This window comes from Sturnira hondurensis, unplaced genomic scaffold (genome assembly GCF_014824575.4).
Source record: "Sturnira hondurensis isolate 20B ecotype Veracruz unplaced genomic scaffold, ASM1482457v3 Scaffold0022215, whole genome shotgun sequence".
Taxonomy (NCBI): domain Eukaryota; kingdom Metazoa; phylum Chordata; class Mammalia; order Chiroptera; family Phyllostomidae; genus Sturnira; species Sturnira hondurensis.
In genome coordinates this window covers 2,096,213-2,109,312 of record NW_028094846.1, presented here as the reverse complement: position 1 = coordinate 2,109,312, position 13,100 = coordinate 2,096,213, and positions in this window count along the sequence as shown.

Below are 13,100 nucleotides of genomic sequence, written 5' to 3'. Positions count from 1 at the left end.
GCGTGTCAGCGCTCTCCCCTATTAGAGAGGCCGTATGTCTCCAACGAACACCCACGAATGAAGCCGACTCCGTAGCAGTGCAAAGTTTTGAGCTACCTGAAGATACTGGAAATGACTTTCAAGTTCACGTACCACAAAACATAATTATTGTTAGAATAAAGCTTTCAGAATGAGGGTTTGATTCTGCGAAACACTAATTCACATTTTTCATCATCTTAAATGCAAAGGAGAAGGAATGCCAGCGCATTTGAAGAATGAGCCTGCGTGTGTGCACGGGGCCCAAGCAGAATAAACACGCATGTTTTTATTACATTTAATGCCAATGCAGAGGAAACATCACTGTCTTCATTAAACCAAATTATTAAACTAGTCTTGGGTGCCAAAGTCTTACCTAGATTATGCGAACTGGAATTGTGAAAACATCCCTGTTAGTTTATATAACCGTACCTCTTTTTCCCGCACTGAAACTATTTGAGGTTTAAGTTTCTTCATTTCTGGGAATTTTAGGAACACCTAATTAATACAAGGTCTTGTTTTCCTCTAAGTCAACCAGACTAGAGCTCCGTCAAGGGACTTAGCAAGCGGACACGGTGACACAATTTAGAAGAAGGAAGACAGCACAGACTCACATGATGAGAGGTAGGGCGTGTGAGTACTGCAGACGTACACACACACAGATGCACACGGGAAACCTTGCAGTTTCCCATCTAAAACCTCAGCCACAGAGCCAGCACAAACAGGGGGGCAAAATTCCCCAGTCCATGTCAACCAGCTGTTCCCTTCCCAGGGGGCCCCAATTCCTCAGTGATCTTAACTCTGACAGGTGGACAAGGACAGATGAACAAATCCGACTCTGGGTCCACCTTCCTCCAAAAGAGAAACATCCATGTGTGGTTGCCTCTCATGTGCCCCCTACTGGGGACCCAGCCCTCAACCCAGGCATGTGCCCTGACTGGGAATTGAACTGACAACCCCCAAGGTTTGCAGGCTGGCGCTCAATCCACTGAGCCACACCAGCCAGGGCCATATCCCACTTTTTCATGGGCTGTTCATCTTCAGTTGTTTCTATATCTCGGCTGTTACGAATGAGGCTGCAGTGAGCACAGGCGCGCAGACACCCACGGGCCAGAGAACGCAGGTGGCCTCTGGAAGTGAAAACGACCTCCGTCCGGAAGCCAGCAATGGACCCAGGAGGTCAGTCCTGCTGCTACAAGGGACCGAATTCTGCCCTTGGAAGAGTAAGCCTGGAAGCAGACTCTTCCTCCGGTTCTCCAGGTAGGAGCCCACCCGGCCACCACCTCCATTCTGGCCCCGTGAGCCCATGAGCTAAGAGCCGACCAGAGCACCCCCTGGGGCTTCTGCTTAAACTGCGAGACAATAAACAGCGCTGCTTTAAGCTGCTAAATTTGTGATAATTGGACGAGACAGCAAGGGGAGGCTAATCCACCGGGCAGCTGCCTGTCCGTCACGGAGGGGCCGGGGACCCTGGCGTACCCAATAAGCACCTGCAACCTTGAAACTATAGATAATAGCAAAATAGTCAGGGACTGATGAGTTTTGAGGGCTTATTGCCTTATTTTAATATCACTTAATTGTAACTTTGTATAATGCAATTTTTACAATTGCTGAGTTTAATTTTCAGTAACCAGCTCCCGAGCTTTCTGAAAATGTAACCTTGGCCCCTCTGAGCCGGCACAGGGTCCTCCGGCTGCAGCTGCTGCTGTCCCTGGGCTACACGGTCACTTCCTGAGGACCATGGGCCTGGGGAAATGCATTGAGAGGTGCCATGAGGTCACAGCGGTGACAGGTGTGCCCGCCCCCCAGCTCGTCATTCGGGAAAAGAAGAAGTGTCCGATCTGGAGAGGACTTGGTCTAGCCTGGTCACCTTCCCATGGCTGCACTGGTCACAGACCCCCGAACGACCTGCTCGGCCACCCTGGCCGTTCTCGGACGTGCAGCCACAGGCCCCGCTATGATCCTGTCACCGTTTTGGGTCCGGCTCCCCCTCTCACTTCCTGCGTGACCTCGGTTACCCAGTGTGTGCCTTAGTTTCCACACCCCGCCCAGTGTGGGCCGTGAGAGTCTCCGGTTCCCCGGCCTGGTCGGGTCCGCAACGCCACACTTGAAGTGCTCGTAACTGTGCTTGGCCTGGAGCAAGGACTCAGGGTTGTTGCGGTTTTAAGGATTCTTACTTTACAGTCCTTTTTCATTTCTCTGACTCTCTGGGTATTCACTTTACTATGGCCTGCCTCAAATCCTTTCTCTCCTGGAATCCGTTTTTTAGTGTGGCCTGAAATGTTTGGCATTCAGTTCACCGTTAATTCCTGTGGACGCTCGTGCGCCCAGGATGGCGCGTTTATCCCTAGAGGGGTCCCACGGGAACCCCTTGGACTCGAGTACTCTTACTGGTCGGAGCATTTTCCCCTCCATTTCCCACACCACACTCTGCAGGAGCCAGGAAAGAGAGTGCAGTGGACGATAGACCCTCCGCCCAGTGTTCACACTGCGCCCTGAGAATCCCGACTCCTCTACGGTGACGTGACTTCTGTGCGGGGTCTCAAACAGATGGCGAACTCCCCGGACCCCCGGAGGTCTGGGACGCTTCCCTTCAAGTAAAGGGCAGCGCTTTGAGGCTCCCAGCTGGATGCGGAAGGTTCCCTTTCAAGTCCCCACTTGGCACAGGCGTGCGGTCTCATTTCCCGTTCCTAGATGCACAGCAACATCTGTGCCGGGCCCTGAAGGCCTTTATCTGGGTCCCCCCCTCCCCTTCCCTCCCCGCGCCCCTCCCTGCGCCCCTCCCCTCCCCCCCATCCCAGCATCATCCCCCATCCACCACTCAAGCTTTCTGCTCCTCTTCTTCCCTGGCACTTGAAAATGTTCTCTTTCGTTAATAGAGAGCATCTTTATACAGAGCTCGGCTATGCAGTTAAGTAAACGTTTGCCTTTTTACTGAGCACTTTGGCGTGCTCGCAGTGGAAGGGGCCTGCCGTGCCCCCTCGGACTGCCGTGCTCTGCGCTAGCGTGTTTCATGCCCACAGAGACGGAGAGAGAACTCCCTCCTGGGAGGGCACTGTTGGTTCGGAGCAGCCTGTAAAGTCACTGCCCCAGGGTGGGAAGTGAGGGTCATTCCGACCCCCGCCACCCATGGGGGTCCTGTGCAAGGATGCCAAAATCTGCCCCCCATCCTCTGAGCAAAACAAACCCTCCCCCCCACCATCTGTGTCCTTACCGAGGGGCCCCACCATGTGGCAGGGGGAAACACATGTTGAATGAACTCCTTTGTGTCGAAGGCCCTCAAGTTCACAGGAATCGGGACAAGAGGAGAAATAAAAAAGGAAAGGGGTCTGGGGCCCGAGGGTCAGACACAGGACTGACTGTAGAAGAGCCAGAGGAGGTGACCGGGGGGCTCTGAGCGGCCCACCAGCACTGGGGCCCGGGACAAGCTCCAGGATCACTGCTCGCCCTGTGTGGGCCCCCAGCCCCGCCCCCGGCTGGAGCAGCACCCCGCCCCCCACCCACAGCACCCGCCCTGTGTGCTCTGGGAGTCCTCGGCCTCCATCCGCTGGACAGGGACATTTAATTTTTCAGTGACAGCTGGCACTGGGTGTCATATTGGCACAGCAGTTGGACATTTGCAGACCTTACAGGGTGGCTCCCCCGACATGTCCAGCGGCGGCGACCTGCCACCATGCAGGGTCACTACGGTATCGTTGGCCGCACTGCCTGGACTGTGACACCTGCCACACCGCTGCCGACAACACCTGTTACAAGAGTCCCGCACTTGGCAATAGTCCCGTGGGGCGGTGTTCCCAGTTTTATTTTACCAAGCTGACTCAAAGGCGACCCCTCCCCAGGAGGGAAGTGGACAGTGAGAAAAAGCACCTGTTTCCATGAAGTCACACCCTCTCCTTGCACGGGCCCTTGGCACGTATGGTGTCACGTGGTTGGAAACACTCGAGTCCTAGGTTCACACGTTTGTTTGCGTCCGGCTCACCTTCACTAACCGTGGAGTCAGTCTTTGGAAAAACAGATGGAAAACTGTCCGGGGCTCTTTCTCCTGGAACCAAGACTCCGCCCCGAAGGCCAGCCCCGCCTTCTCCCTCTGAGTTAAAGGAACAAAATTCCAGCCGCCCCAGAACAGCTTTTTTCTGCTCTTTATTTCAAGCCAACAAGGTTCCAAAATGCTGATGTGCAATGCGAAGCACCTCACTTCGCATTCCAGAATCTTGAAAAAGTATTAAAACGCTGGGCAGTTATGCAATCAATTTAATTTACTGTTATTTTCATTGTACAGTTGGAGAAAACGAAACTCAAAAGTGTCCACTTCAATATTGAACCCTGGCAAGTGCACCGTATGCAAATGAGTGAGCTGGGAAAGGGAAGAGGTCCGTCCACCACAGAGTCAGAACATGAAAAACAAAAAAGAAAGGGCAAGCCGGGGAAGAAAACCCCGGACGATGAAAACACCACAGCCTGTGTTTCCCCAGCTCCCAGACGCTCACGCACAGTCAGAGTCCACCAGCAGTGTGTGTGGCCTTTCTCTGGGTCAGTAAGGACATCGTGAGTGAGACCCAGCAGACCTCCCTCCGGCACCCGCATGGGAAGGCAGGTGGGTGCCCATTCTCTGGAGCTTGCTGTACCAGACGGTCCACTCTCCGACCATCTATTCCTGCCACCGTGCCTCCCAGGGGACACCTCGTTTGTTTACAGAACTCTCAGGGACACTCTCAGGAATAAATAGCAAGAAAACCCAGACAGCCAATTTTACCGAGGCTTGTCAAGGGCGCCGTGGGCAAAAGCGCCTGGGACAGATAGGCCCACCTGCCACTCATGAAGAATGGCTTCCTCTCTCTGCCAGCCTCGCCGCCAGCCTCATCCCCTCTGCCCCTCATCCCGCACCCTTCAGGTGCACCTTGAACTCTGGGGACTGGGTTCCAGGCCAGCACGCCCTCCCTCCCACGCTGCAGGCTGAAGGGAGGCTGTGACTCTGTCAGTCTCCTGAGCGACCTCAGAATTCTCCAGATCAGCTCAGTTTCCAGGGCCTGGGAGGAAAGGCTCACAGGCTGTGTGCCCTGGCACCCGGGGAGGCGGCAGGTGCAGCCAAGTTCAAGTGCTGGGAGCCAGAAATGGAGAGCAGATAAGGTAAATTGCATTGTTGTTTCGCTTTGGACCTGAGACGCAAACATCCAATTTGGGAGCAAATAAATGGATTCTGGGAGCAAACAAATGGAAGCTGTTTAAAATAGGAGTCGCTCCACAGCAGTCTGAAAATGAGTGAAAAACACCAGCAACGTGCCGCCTGTACTTCTCAGGCTAAAAAAGGAAGCCCACCAAGGAGGGGACCCATCCACAGCAGACACTGTTCTATGTTTAGAAGAACGCAGACACGGGCTTCGGGAATGGGGAAGCGTCTTATACAATTTTGACTCGAATGAGGATAAACAGAATTTAAATCTACAGCGCCAATGGGAATTTAAATAAAAAGCAGCCAACATTTACCGAACGTGCTTACTATGAGCTTGACACAGTTTCAGGTTCTTAATAATGGCACAATGCTACCAACTCACTTTTTGCAATAATAATAATAATGATGATGATGATGATGATGATTCCCCCCATAACTATGAGGTAGGTACTGTATTATCTCCAATTTACAGATGAGAAAACTGAATAATAGCTAATATAGGCTATTAGTTAAAACCTAGGACATGTGCCGCTAAAACCCACGTGCTTACCTGCTAACCGATCTAGAAAGTATTCTCACAATATACGACTCCAGAGAAATTCCAGAATCTATGTCACCTATAAATGCAGACGACAGCGGGCTCCCCTCCCAAGAGCTATTCTAAGTGTCATCTTTAGAGAATCTCGCATTGTTTGAGCAGCAACATTTCAGAGAGAAGGGCACCCTCTCTCACCCTAGGAGCTGAATTCCAGGTGGTCTGAGCCCCGAGCGGCGGTCGCCTATTGCTTCGCTGGCCGTCAGCGGACGTATGACACGGATGCGGCCTCGGGAACTGGCGGGATTCTGCTGGAGGTGTCTGCAGAGGGCTTTGCTCCAGGATAAACAGAGTGAGCTAAACGGCCTCTGCGTTTCTACTGTTTTGAATCGAGTGTGAGGCTTGGCGTTGAGACAAGCCATTCAGGCTTCTCAGCCTATGGACAGACCGCCCACGTGCTGAGGGAGACGACGCGGCAGAGCGCCCTGGAAAGGCCTCGTCTCCACTGACAGGCTGAGCCGGCACACGCGGCGGGACCCCCCGTCTGCAGACTCCCTGCTCCGTGGGCAACTACGTACCCCATGTTCTCCCTTCAACCACTGGGGGGTGTCTGCCTCCTCGCTCACACGGACACCCTTTGTTTCTGTTAGACCTAGGTTACGTGGACACATCTCCATTTTTCTTTCTTCCAGGACACTGGAGAGTTCTTTGGCGTGATGAAAGCAGCCCTCCAAGAAAGGACTGGAAATATATTTGAGCAGCAGTGTATACACTTTTCTGGAAAGGAAACTGAAAAAAACATTCAGGACGACGACTGTTCTTTACCGACCCCCTCCCCCAAATCTTGCTCCGGGGGCTCTGGCCTGCAGGTGATGACGACTCAGCAGGGAACAAAGTAAAATACAGCCCGGCCTCCTCGTTAGCGAAACGAGCAATCAGAACTGGACATTTTATGCTTCGTGCTATCTATCGATCCTGGTTATTTGTAATAATTTCTAAAGTTGCCCTAGAAATCATGACGACCCCTTTCGACCCTTCATAAAATAGAAACAATTCATCAGCAGTCCTCGGTCCTTCCCTGCAGCCTCGGTCCCTCCTCAGTGAATTATGGGAAACGAAATCCGTGCCCTTGAAAGCCCCTTCCCGCCCAGGCACTCCAGGGTCCCCTGCATTTTTAAACACCAGGGTCCAATCCTGCGGGACTTTTCTCAGAGTTTACTCGACCAAGGCCTGACCACGTCCCAATCATATATCGGCGCTGCGCTCCGTATAAGTGAACACGCCCAAACCCTCAGCTCCTCACCCCATTCCGCATCCTCCACGCCCAGCGTGACCTGTGGTCCCCAGTCACTGGTGGGAATCTGATATCGACTAGCTTTTTTTTTATCATCTATTATTTGACAGACACTTTCAACAGGACATCTCAAATCCACAAAACGACCCTGCAAGGGCCGTGTTCCGACATCTGTAACCCGAGAAACACGGGGGCCCAGAAGGCCCGGCCCAGCTGGGTCGCTTTCAAAAATACACGCATGTTCACACCCAACACTGCACACACAGCGCTTTGGCGAAGTTTCAGAGGATATGGCAGAAGGGCAATTGCCCTACAAAGCATAGCTGTCCCCCCGCCCCTCAGTTCCGCTTCCCGGGGTCTCCGTTACCCATGGCCACCGAGGTCCGAATAATAAGGGGAGAAACCCAGAAATAAACCACTGACCTGCAGGGACGTCCTGCGTGCTGAGTGGAGGGTGAAATCTCACGAGTCCTGCGCCCGACGGGACCTGTCTCCTCCCCTGTCTGTGTCCCTCTTCGGACCCCCGCCCTGCGGTCCCCGAGAGCCTCTGACACCGGCTGGATAGTGAGTGCGTTGCAGGGCGTGGCCTCACAACACGAGGACCCCAAAGCACTGGAGACGGTTCCTGTATACACAAGAGAGGCCTGACATCACCTGGTAACCTCACTACCCTCCCTTCATGACGTCACCAGGACCTCGCACCATCTCAGAGGGTCACCAGGAGGCGTTTGAGGGCAGCACAGTCCCGTTTGTTACACTCCGTGGTTAGAATGGTTACAATGGTTCTGTTTCATTAGTTGTTATTGACTCTTAGGGCGCCTAATTTATCACAGGTGTTTATGCGTAGGAAACAATGAGTATATCCAGGGTTCCGTACTTCCCGCGGTTTCAGGTACCCGTGGGGGTCTTCGCCCACGTCCCCTGCAGATAAGGGGGGACTGCTGTGTCTCAGAAACTTGCTAGAAACCCCCACAGCTGCTCAATGGGGCACGGGAATCTCCGTCTTCCCCAAACACCCCAACACAGCGGCCTCTTCCCCATTCGGCCCCACCCCTGGTGGATCTGCTCCGTCCTTTGGCGAGTGAGCTCACGCCCTTGGGAACCCAAACTGGTTGGAAGCTCAGCCTCTCCAAGGTCTCCAGTGCCCCCCTGACACCCCGGGTCTGCCAAACACCCCGCAGGCACTGACGCGGCAGCACTGGAAGCCGCCTCTGGTTCCAGGCCCATGCTCTCCTTCACCTCTGGGGGATGGGCGCCGCTCTGCTCAGCTGGAACCCGAGGAACTCGGGAAAATGAGGTGGCACACCCGTCCCCTGACTCAGAGTGTCCTGGGTGAGACCCAAGAGTCCACACCCTGGTGGTTCTGAACCGGTCAGGCTTCCCGAACCTCAGTCACTTAAAACATTGTTTGGGTTACAGCTGACGTGTAATAGTACTTGGCTTCAGAGGTGGGACACAGTGATGAGACATTTGCATAACTTACGAAGCGATCACCCCATGGGTCTAGCATCCACCTGGCACCGCCCGGAGCTATCCGACGTCACCGACTGGGTCCCCTGTGCTGCACTGAGCTCCTGTGGCTGCTGTTGTCCCTGGTGGTGGTGTTTTTTCAGCCCCCTCACCCTGCACACCCAGCGAAAGTCCCTCCCCGAGAACAACCGGCAGTTTGTTCCCAGTCTCTCTGAGTCCGTTTCTCTTTCGTCTGTTTATTTTGTTTTTGTTTTTAGATTCCAGGTATCAGTGAAACCACACGGTGTTTGTTGTCCTCTGTCTCGTTTACTTCATCTGGCACAGTGCGCTCCGGCGCCATGGACGCTGTTGCCAATGACGAGATTCCACTCTTTTTCCTGGCTGAGTACTATTCCGCTGCACATACGCTCCACCTCTTCTTTGTCCACTCTCCCAACTCGCATGTTAATATTTGTCCTGATGACATGCCATTCCAGGACCACGGGCGGTCCCCGACTTCAGCGCCCTGTGGGTTTCCACAGTGCGTCACTCAGCACCGTGAGCTCAGAGCACTGTCCCCAGAAATCCCCAGGCCTGTGAGGGGGCTCTGGGTGGTTTTGTGAGAAAACACATGACAATGTCTCCACGGGAGCTGTGGGAACTCTTTCTCCCTGAGGTTGGTGATCAGGGTCTCAGTCCCCTCGGGCAGCCTCGCCCAGGGCGGTAGTAGGGAGCTGATCGATGGTTCTGGACAGAATCGCCACATATCGGGCTGTGCGACTGAGTTTCAAAACACGCGGTCCATGCTCTAAATTTGCCTTCCGACTCCGGGCGGTGGGACCCCCTTCCTATTAGGTGGGGCTTCTCCTCTGACACTGAGTTATATGCAGGGATCCAGTATGGAAACTGGATCCAGGATGGAAGCCCCAGGTGCCAGAGCCCATCCCAAAGAGACCGGGGCTTTGGGGACGCAGGAGAGGACGCTGTGAGACCGCTGGCCCCAGGACAGGCAGCGGGGGCCAGGCCTGCCTGCAGACTCCATGCAGAGCCGCGGCCGGTCCCTGTTCCGTGGGTGACCAAGTGGATGTCTTCCTCCCTGGCGTCTCCTTCCTCTTCACCCCACCTCTGCCTGGTCGTGGAAGGAAGGGTGCTCCTGGGCGTCTGGCCACTCGGAAGCCACGGCAACCTGCCCTGAGAAGTGGGCCAGGCGTCCAGCAAGGCCACCGTGATATAAACGGACGGAGCAGATTGGAAATGCGGGCAGCACGTGAGGAAAGGGGGGTTATCTTGGGAGGGACACGCAGACTCGTTTGAGAAGAGAGTTCGCTGTGTGCTCGGCCTGGAAGGGACGGAAGAGTGTGTCCCGGGGAGAAGAAAGGGCAGTGGAGGAAGGTGGCCAGGGCGCCCCGGCCCTGCGCAGCATGGCCCTGGAGGAGGAGATCAAGGCCTCAGGAGACGCCCCTGTAAAAAGCCCCTCGTCCGATGGCCTGCGGGTTTGTTCACGTTCACGCGTGACGCTCGCACGAGGCCAGCGGTCAAGTAGCTGATGTCACCGACATCACTGTGCTCCCAGACTCTTCCATCAGCTGTGTCAGTCATTATGGGCCACTTTTGACAGCCCAGTGAGGACAGTGGCGCAAACTCCAGTCCTATGACAGAGGCAGGTCTGGGGCCCGCTGCACAGTCGCAGTCCCGGGCTCACAGCTGCCCCAGACGCCGCACAGGTGCGGGGCTGCGTCTCTGAGCTGCGGCAGCTGGAGCCTGCCTCCCCCGCCCCACTGGTCTCGTCCCCTGGGGGCCTCGTGGCAGCAGACCGGATCAATGGACTGTCTTCATTACCAACTAGGGCTTCGGCATGAGGCCGATTGATGAAGAGACAGCCCTACCTGAAACCCTTGCCCATCTTAATTGGCTTAAAGCTGACATCAACGGTGAAAGCAAAGGCAGCCCAAGGGTCACGAGCCCCTGGCGTGGGGCCGTGAGGACTGGGAAGCCGAGGGTTGGCAGAGGCAGTTGGGGTCTGGACCGGGACCAGGACTTTCACCATGTCCCCCCCCGAAATGCTGAGCCCCAGGGAAGACCGTCAACTGGGGGAGACTCACGTAAAGACGCCAGGAAGGTGACTTCCTGCTTCCTGGCCGTGACAGAAAGGGCCCTGGAGAACCAGCTTTACCCCAAAGCAGGCAGATCTTCGCGTTTTCTCCTTTCTTTCTCCAGAACATCTCACGGGTCTGTTCCCAGCTCTCCGGCGCCACTCCCTGTCCCTTATTTCAAGTCCCCACAGATCTCCCTGCCTCTCTGCCTCGGAGTCCCTGGTCCCCTGCACCTCCACTGGCTTCGCCTGTCCTCGACAGTGAAATGCCTGTAGCCCATGGAACCTTCCCTGTAGCTCAGATCTGACTGTGGCAGCCCCTTGCCCACAGCTCCAAACCCCCAACCCACTGATGTAGCGGATGTTCCAAGTGCACCCGTGAGTCCCAGGCCACGTGCTGAGAACACGATCACGGGAATAAAGCAAAGGAGCCCCTGCCCTCGAGAAGCTGGGAGTCCGGTGGGGGGAAGGGACGGCAGAAAAACTGTGTTTATACACACATCACACACGCACGAAGAAGAGGGGGCTTCCAGAACCCCTCTCGTGGGGCTCCATCCAGCCTGGACTTCAGGAGGAGACTTTCTCGAAGGAGCAAAAACCTGAGAGGAGAAGGCACCAAGTAGGCCAGCGTTTTGCGGGACCAGGTAGTAGAACAAGGACATTAATTACTGTGTCACAGCTGACGTCTGCTGAAGTGAACCAGCAGCTGGACAGGAGTTCAGCAGGAAGGAAGAAGATAGAAAATAGGTCTGGACGCACCACAGGCAGCGAGGGTCGGTGTGGTTTCACACAGGGTTAGCTCTTCTCAGGTGGGCTGGGTGCTACCCCGGGGGCGGGGGTGGGGGATGCGGTGGGTGCAGAGCAGCGAGGGGGAAGCCCGTCCTGGAAGGGGAACAGCTTCTGCAATGGCTCAGCGGTGAGCGAGGCGCAGGGTGTCCAGCCTCATTTTTAAGCTGGGACAGATCCCGCTGGCCGTGCGTCCAGCCACCAAATGCTTGCACAGCAACAGTCACAGCGAGGGCCTTGGAGAAGAGCCAGGCGTGACTCCCTGTCTGGCGGCACTGACGCACCCTCGGGGGGGCGCACTGGCAGGTGAGTAACCATCAGGTGGAATTTGGCAGGGAATGGAAGGCGTGAATCAAATCTGATGAGGAGGGAGAGAGTTTGAGGATTCACTTCCTGCTGGGAAAGATCTCCAAGAGCTTCATGGAGGAGGGGGCTTTTCTGGAGGCCCCAGAGGACCGAGAAGGGTCCAATAAGGGCAAGTGCTAAAGGCAGGGGGCGAGATAGAGGTGTGAGCACCCCAGGATGAGGTGCAGCAGACCGAAGGCACGTTTGGGGAACGGCCAGGCTGGAGCAGAGTCTGGGAGTGGGGAGCAAGTCGTGGAAAGAGAGGCCAGGGTGGTGACGGAGGCCCGAGCTCACAGGGCCTGGCCCGCCTGGGTAAAGAATCTCGACTTTGAGGTCCAGGCTGGAGTGGCTCAGTGGGTTGAGTACAGGCATGCAAACTGAAGTGTCACTGGTTCGATTCCCAGTCACAGCACGTACCTCGGTTGTGGGTCAGGTCCCCAGTAGGAGGCATGTGAGAGGCAACCACACAGTGAGGTTTCTCTTCTACTCTTCCCCCCACTCTCATTCTAAAATAAATAAATAAAACCTTTACAAAAAGAATATTGACTGCTTTGCTGGCAAAAAACTGATGGAGGTTTCTTGCTGGTGGGGGGGCGGGTAACATGCCCCAACCTGGGCTGGGCCGGGGGCCTATGGGGAGGCAGCCCGGCCAGTCATATGGGCCAGGTGTAGGATGGGAACATTGGGACAACGGGGTCAGGGGGCTGTCGGTTCTCTTTCTTCCTGTCCCTGAGACAGCGCAGACAAGCGCCCCACCCTTCTCGGTGGTGCTTTTGCTCTCTGTGAATTGGGGACCATAACCCTGGCCCCTGGTGCCATCAGCAGAGACTTGGGGAACTACCAGGCATTCGGCCACAGGAAGTGTTTTCAGCTCCCTGGAGTAAAGGTGCCCTAAATGCGCAGCCATCTCAGCAGCCCCCCCTGCCCCCCGCCAAAGCCTGTCGCTGCAAAGTAACGGGGTTAATGGGTGACATTTCTCAGTACTTACGACCTTCCATTGCCAAGTGGCCTCAATTTCCTGTACAAGGGAACCTCTTGAGGCTGGAAACAAAAGGATCGGAGGGTCATCACAGACTGAGATGGACATTGGAGCAAACACGCCTCCGTAGGAGGGAGGTTGTCAGCACACCTGGGAAGCCCTGAGCCCCACCCCTGCCCCCGAGGTTCTGCAGAGCAAGGAGGGGCTTCACTGTGGAGCTCTGGTTTCCTCCACCCCCCATTGCCCTGGGCTCCTGCGTCCCTAGAACCTATGACATCATCACCTCAGTCGGGGAAACTGGCTCCCTTGTCCCCCCCCCCCCACACACACACATCCTGTCACCAAGCACAGGCAGGCACCCGGTTGGGGGATGAATGCATGAATCCCAGGATGTCCCCAGCACAAAGCATGTGCCCCTGCCAGTGGGATGTCACA